This window comes from Cornus florida, unplaced genomic scaffold, assembly GCF_030987335.1.
Source record: "Cornus florida cultivar Cherokee Brave unplaced genomic scaffold, ASM3098733v1 CherokeeBrave_3.0.0_Hap2_scaffold_19, whole genome shotgun sequence".
NCBI classification, from domain to species: Eukaryota; Viridiplantae; Streptophyta; class Magnoliopsida; order Cornales; family Cornaceae; genus Cornus; species Cornus florida.
The window spans coordinates 8398-16794 of record NW_026775682.1 but is presented as its reverse complement, the minus strand read 5'-3'; positions in this window follow the sequence as shown (position 1 = coordinate 16794).

Sequence of the window (8397 nt, the reverse complement as noted above, 5' to 3'; positions counted from 1 at the left end):
GTCGCAAAGAGTGTTTTAATGGCAAAAGATTGAATCTTTGAATAAAAATACCTCTATAACGGTACCTATTATGTCATTAGACCTTTTTAAATTTCTAAAGATTGAATCTTTGAATGAAAATGAGAGTTTTGAGTCAAACTTATTCGAGATCCCTTTAACGTCCCGAAGAGTGTTTTAATGAGTAAAGATTGAATCTTTGAATGAAAATACCTCAATCAAGGTACCTACTATGTCAATAGACAATTTTAATGTGTAAAGATTAAACCTTTGAAAAAAAATGAGAGTTTTGAGTTAAACTTATTCGAGATCCCCCTGACGTCACGAAGAGTGTTTTAATGAGCAAAGATTGAATCTTTGAAACAAATCACCTCAATCAAGGTACCGATTATGTCACTAGACCTTTTTAAGGTATAAAGATTGAATCTTGAAAGAGGATGAGAATTTTGAGTAAAACATATTCAAGTTCCCTTTGAGGACGCAAAGAGTGTTTTAATAAGTAAAGATTGAATCTTTGAATAAAAATACCTCAATCAAAGTACCTTTTATGTCACTGGACCATTTTAATGTATAAAGATAAAATCTTTGATAGAAAATAAGAGTTTTGAGTTAAATTTATTCGAGATTCTTTTGACGTCACGGAGAGTGTTTTAACGAGTAAGGTTTAAATCTTTGAATGAAATTACCTGAATCGAGGTACCTATTATGTCACTAGACCTTTTTAACGTATAAAGATTGAATCTTTGAAAGAAAATGATAGTTTTGAGTTTTACTTATTTGAGTGACGTATGGAGTTGCGAAGAGTGTTTTAGTGATTAAAGATCGAATCTTCGAATGAAAATACCTCAATAAAGGTACCTATATGTCAGTAGACCTTATTAACGTATAAAAATTGAATCTTTGAAAGAAAATGAGAGTTTTCAGTTGAACTAATTCGAGTTCCCTTTGACGTCCCGAAGAGTGTTTTAATGATCAAAGATTGAATCTTTGATTGAAAATACCTCCATCAAGGTTCCTATTATTTCACTAGACCATTTCAATGTACAAGGGTTGAATCTTTGAAAGAAAATGAGAGATTTGAGTTAAACTTGTTCGAGATCACTTCGACGTCACGAAGAGTGTTTTAACGAGTAAAGATTGAATCGTTGAATGAAATTTCCTCAATCAAAGTATCTATTATGTCACGAGAACTTTTTAATGTATCAAGATTGAATCTTTGTAAGAAAATGAGAGTTTTGAGTTTCACTTGTTCGAGTTACCTATGAAGTCGCGAAGGGTGTTTTTATAACTAAAGATTGAATCTTTGAATGAAAATGAGAGTTTCGAGAGAAACTTATTCGAGTTTCCTTTGACGTTCCGAAGAGTGTTTTAATGATCAAAGATTGAATCTTTGAATAAAAATACCTCAATCAAGGTACCTGTGATTTCACTAAACCATTTTAATGTGTAAAGATTGAATCTTTGAAAGAAAATGGGAGTTTTGAGTTAAACTTATTCGAGATCCCCTTGACATCACGAAGAGTGTTTTAATGAGAAAAGATTGAATCTTTGAATGAAATTACCTCAATCAGGGTACCTATTATGTCACTGGACCTTTTTAAATGTATAAAGGTCGAATCCTTTAAACAAAATGAGAGTTTTGAGTTAAATTTATTCGAGATCCCTTTGACGTCACGAAGAGTTTTTAATGAGTAAAGATTGAATGTTTGAATGAAATAACCTGAATCAAGATACCTATTTTGTCACTAGACCATTTTAATGTATAAAGATTGAATCTCTGAAAGAAAATGAGAGTTTTGAGTTTAACTTCTCCGGGTCACGTGTGAAGTCCCGAAGAGTGTTTTAATGACCAAAGAATGAATCTTTGAATGAAAATACCTCGATCGAGGTACCTATTATGTCACTAGACCATTTTAATGTACAAAGATTAAATCTTTGTTAAGAAATGAGAGTTTTGAGTTAAACTTATTCGAGAACACTTCGACGTGACGAAGAGTGTTTTAATGAGTAAGGATTGAATCCTTGAATGAAATTACCTCAATCAAGGTTCCTAATCTGTCACTAGACCTTTTTAATGTATAAAGATTGAATCTTTGAAAGAAAATGAGAGTTTTGAGTTTAACTTATTCGGGTTACGCATGAAGTCGCGAGGAGTGTTTTAATAAGTAACGATTGAATCTTTGAATGAAAATACATCAAATCAAGGTACCTATTACGCCACTAGACCATTTTAATGTATAAAGATCAAATTTTTGAAAGAACACGGGAGTTTTGGGTTAAACTTATTCGTGATCCCTTTGACGTCTCGAAGAGTGTTTTAATGAGTAAAGATTGAATCTTTGAATGAAATTATCTCAATCAAGGTACTTTTTATGTCACTAGATGATTTTAATTTATAAAGATTAAATCTTTCAACGAAAATGAGAGTTTCGAGTTAACTTTATTTGAGATCCCTTTGACATCATGAAGAGTGTTTTAATGAGTAAAGACAAGATCATTGAATAAAATTAGCTTAATCAAGGTACCTACTAAGTCACTAGACCTTTTTAATGTATAGAGATGGAATCTTTGAAAGAAAATGAAAGTTTTGAGTTTAACTTATTCGAGTTACCTATGAAGTCGCGAAGGCCGTCTTAATGACTAAAGATTGAATGTTTGAATGAAAATACCTCAACAAAGGTGCTTATTATGTCACTGGACCATTTTAATGTATAAAGATTGAATCTTTGAAAGAAAATGAGAGTTTTGAGTTAAATTTATTCGAGTTCCCTTTGACGTCCCGAAGAGTGTTTTAATGAGTAAAGATTAAATCTTTGAATGAAAATACCTAAATCAAGGTACCTATTATGTCACTCGACCACTTTAACGTATATAGTTATATCTCTAAAAGAAAATTAGAGTTTTGAGTTAAACTTATTCGATATCCCATTGACGTCACGAAGAGTATTTTAATGACTAAAGATTGAATCTTTGAATGAAATTACCTCAAACAAGTTACCTATTAGGTCAGTAGACCTTTTTATTGTATAAAGATTGAATCTTTGAAAGAAAGTGAGAGTTTTGAGTTTAACTTATTCAAGTTACCTATGAAGTCGCAAAGAGTGTTTTAATGGCAAAAGATTGAATCTTTGAATAAAAATACCTCTATAAAGGTACCTATTATGTCATTAGACCTTTTTAAATTTCTAAAGATTGAATCTTTGAATGAAAATGAGAGTTTTGAGTCAAACTTATTCGAGATCCCTTTAACGTCCCGAAGAGTGTTTTAATGAGTAAAGATTGAATCTTTGAATGAAAATACCTCAATCAAGGTACCTACTATGTCAATAGACAATTTTAATGTATAAAGATTAAACCTTTGAAAGAAAATGAGAGTTTTGAGTTAAACTTATTCGAGATCCCCCTGACGTCACGAAGAGTGTTTTAATGAGCAAAGATTGAATCTTTGAAACAAATCACCTCAATCAAGGTACCGATTATGTCACTAGACCTTTTTAAGGTATAAAGATTGAATCTTGAAAGAGGATGAGAATTTTGAGTAAAACATATTCAAGTTCCCTTTGAGGACGCAAAGAGTGTTTTAATAAGTAAAGATTGAATCTTTGAATGAAAATACCTCAATCAAAGTACCTTTTATGTCACTAGACCATTTTAATGTATAAAGATAAAATCTTTGATAGAAAATAAGAGTTTTGAGTTAAACTTATTCGAGATTCTTTTGACGTCACGGAGAGTGTTTTAACGAGTAAGGTTTAAATCTTTGAATGAAATTACCTGAATCGAGGTACCTATTATGTCACTAGACCTTTTTAACGTATAAAGATTGAATCTTTGAAAGAAAATGATAGTTTTGAGTTTTACTTATTTGAGTGACGTATGGAGTTGCGAAGAGTGTTTTAGCGATTAAAGATCGAATCTTCGAATGAAAATACCTCAATAAAGGTACCTATATGTCAGTAGACCTTATTAACGTATAAAAATTGAATCTTTGAAAGAAAATGAGAGTTTTCAGTTGAACTAATTCGAGTTCCCTTTGACGTCCCGAAGAGTGTTTTAATGATCAAAGATTGAATCTTTGATTGAAAATACCTCCATCAAGGTTCCTATTATTTCACTAGACCATTTCAATGTACAAGGGTTGAATCTTTGAAAGAAAATGAGAGATTTGAGTTAAACTTGTTCGAGATCACTTCGACGTCACGAAGAGTGTTTTAACGAGTAAAGATTGAATCGTTGAATGAAATTACCTCAATCAAAGTATCTATTATGTCAAGAGAACTTTTTAGTGTATCAAGATTGAATCTTTGTAAGAAAATGAGAGTTTTGAGTTTCACTTGTTCGAGTTACCTATGAAGTCGCGAAGGGTGTTTTTATAACTAAAGATTGAATCTTTGAATGAAAATGAGAGTTTCGAGAGAAACTTATTCGAGTTCCCTTTGACGTTCCGAAGAGTGTTTTAATGATCAAAGATTGAATCTTTGAATGAAAATACCTCAATCAAGGTACCTGTGATTTCACTAAACCATTTTAATGTGTAAAGATTGAATCTTTGAAAGAAAATGGGAGTTTTGAGTTAAACTTATTCGAGATCCCCTTGACATCACGAAGAGTGTTTTAATGAGAAAAGATTGAATCTTTGAATGAAATTACCTCAATCAGTGTACCTATTATGTCACTGGACCTTTTTAAATGTATAAAGGTCGAATCCTTTAAACAAAATGAGAGTTTTGAGTTAAATTTATTCGAGATCCCTTTGACGTCACGAAGAGTTTTTAATGAGTAAAGATTGAATGTTTGAATGAAATAACCTCAATCAAGATACCTATTTGGTCACTAGACCGTTTTAATGTATAAAGATTGAATCTCTGAAAGAAAATGAGAGTTTCGAGTTTAACTTCTCCGGGTCACGTGTGAAGTCCCGAAGAGTGTTTTAATGACCAAAGAATGAATCTTTGAATGAAAATACCTCGATCGAGGTACCTATTATGTCACTAGACCATTTTAATGTACAAAGATTAAATCTTTGTTAAGAAATGAGAGTTTTGAGTTAAACTTATTCGAGAACACTTCGACGTGACGAAGAGTGTTTTAATGAGTAAGGATTGAATCCTTGAATGAAATTACCTCAATCAAGGTTCCTAATCTGTCACTAGACCTTTTTAATGTATAAAGATTGAATCTTTGAAAGAAAATGAGAGTTTTGAGTTTAACTTATTCGGGTTACGCATGAAGTCGCGAGGAGTGTTTTAATGAGTAACGATTGAATCTTTGAATGAAAATACATCAAATCAAGGTACCTATTACGCCACTAGACCATTTTAATGTATAAAGATCAAATTTTTGAAAGAACACGGGAGTTTTGGGTTAAACTTATTCGTGATCCCTTTGACGTCTCGAAGAGTGTTTTAATGAGTAAAGATTGAATCTTTGAATGAAATTATCTCAATCAAGGTACTTTTTATGTCACTAGATGATTTTAATTTATAAAGATTAAATCTTTCAACGAAAATGAGAGTTTCGAGTTAACTTTATTTGAGATCCCTTTGACGTCATGAAGAGTGTTTTAATGAGTAAAGACAAGATCATTGAATAAAATTAGCTTAATCAAGGTACCTACTAAGTCACTAGACCTTTTTAATGTATAGAGATGGAATCTTTGAAAGAAAATGAAAGTTTTGAGTTTAACTTATTCGAGTTACCTATGAAGTCGCGAAGGCCGTCTTAATGACTAAAGATTGAATGTTTGAATGAAAATACCTCAACAAAGGTGCTTATTATGTCACTGGATCATTTTAATATATAAAGATTGAATCTTTGAAAGAAAATGAGAGTTTTGAGTTAAATTTATTCGAGTTCCGTTTGACGTCCCGAAGAGTGTTTTACTGAGTAAAGATTAAATCTTTGAATGAAAATACCTAAATCAAGGTACCTATTATGTCACTCGACCACTTTAACGTATATAGTTATATCTCTAAAAGAAAATTAGAGTTTTGAGTTAAACTTATTCGATATCCCATTGACGTCACGAAGAGTATTTTAATGACTAAAGATTGAATCTTTGAATGAAATTACCTCAAACAAGTTACCTATTAGGTCAGTAGACCTTTTTATTGTATAAAGATTGAATCTTTGAAAGAAAGTGAGAGTTTTGAGTTTAACTTATTCAAGTTACCTATGAAGTCGCAAAGAGTGTTTTAATGGCAAAAGATTGAATCTTTGAATAAAAATACCTCTATAAAGGTACCTATTATGTCATTAGACCTTTTTAAATTTCTAAAGATTGAATCTTTGAATGAAAATGAGAGTTTTGAGTCAAACTTATTCGAGATCCCTTTAACGTCCCGAAGAGTGTTTTAATGAGTAAAGATTGAATCTTTGAATGAAAATACCTCAATCAAGGTACCTACTATGTCAATAGACAATTTTAATGTATAAAGATTAAACCTTTGAAAGAAAATGAGAGTTTTGAGTTAAACTTATTCGAGATCCCCCTGACGTCACGAAGAGTGTTTTAATGAGCAAAGATTGAATCTTTGAAACAAATCACCTCAATCAAGGTACCGATTATGTCACTAGACCTTTTTAAGGTATAAAGATTGAATCTTGAAAGAGGATGAGAATTTTGAGTAAAACATATTCAAGTTCCCTTTGAGGACGCAAAGAGTGTTTTAATAAGTAAAGATTGAATCTTTGAATGAAAATACCTCAATCAAAGTACCTTTTATGTCACTAGACCATTTTAATGTATAAAGATAAAATCTTTGATAGAAAATAAGAGTTTTGAGTTAAACTTATTCGAGATTCTTTTGACGTCACGGAGAGTGTTTTAACGAGTAAGGTTTAAATCTTTGAATGAAATTACCTGAATCGAGGTACCTATTATGTCACTAGACCTTTTTAACGTATAAAGATTGAATCTTTGAAAGAAAATGATAGTTTTGAGTTTTACTTATTTGAGTGACGTATGGAGTTGCGAAGAGTGTTTTAGCGATTAAAGATCGAATCTTCGAATGAAAATACCTCAATAAAGGTACCTATATGTCAGTAGACCTTATTAACGTATAAAAATTGAATCTTTGAAAGAAAATGAGAGTTTTCAGTTGAACTAATTCGAGTTCCCTTTGACGTCCCGAAGAGTGTTTTAATGATCAAAGATTGAATCTTTGATTGAAAATACCTCCATCAAGGTTCCTATTATTTCACTAGACCATTTCAATGTACAAGGGTTGAATCTTTGAAAGAAAATGAGAGATTTGAGTTAAACTTGTTCGAGATCACTTCGACGTCACGAAGAGTGTTTTAACGAGTAAAGATTGAATCGTTGAATGAAATTACCTCAATCAAAGTATCTATTATGTCAAGAGAACTTTTTAGTGTATCAAGATTGAATCTTTGTAAGAAAATGAGAGTTTTGAGTTTCACTTGTTCGAGTTACCTATGAAGTCGCGAAGGGTGTTTTTATAACTAAAGATTGAATCTTTGAATGAAAATGAGAGTTTCGAGAGAAACTTATTCGAGTTCCCTTTGACGTTCCGAAGAGTGTTTTAATGATCAAAGATTGAATCTTTGAATGAAAATACCTCAATCAAGGTACCTGTGATTTCACTAAACCATTTTAATGTGTAAAGATTGAATCTTTGAAAGAAAATGGGAGTTTTGAGTTAAACTTATTCGAGATCCCCTTGACATCACGAAGAGTGTTTTAATGAGAAAAGATTGAATCTTTGAATGAAATTACCTCAATCAGGGTACCTATTATGTCACTGGACCTTTTTAAATGTATAAAGGTCGAATCCTTTAAACAAAATGAGAGTTTTGAGTTAAATTTATTCGAGATCCCTTTGACGTCACGAAGAGTTTTTAATGAGTAAAGATTGAATGTTTGAATGAAATAACCTCAATCAAGATACCTATTTGGTCACTAGACCGTTTTAATGTATAAAGATTGAATCTCTGAAAGAAAATGAGAGTTTCGAGTTTAACTTCTCCGGGTCACGTGTGAAGTCCCGAAGAGTGTTTTAATGACCAAAGAATGAATCTTTGAATGAAAATACCTCGATCGAGGTACCTATTATGTCACTAGACCATTTTAATGTACAAAGATTAAATCTTTGTTAAGAAATGAGAGTTTTGAGTTAAACTTATTCGAGAACACTTCGACGTGACGAAGAGTGTTTTAATGAGTAAGGATTGAATCCTTGAATGAAATTACCTCAATCAAGGTTCCTAATCTGTCACTAGACCTTTTTAATGTATAAAGATTGAATCTTTGAAAGAAAATGAGAGTTTTGAGTTTAACTTATTCGGGTTACGCATGAAGTCGCGAGGAGTGTTTTAATGAGTAACGATTGAATCTTTGAATGAAAATACATCAAATCAAGGTACCTATTACGCCACTAG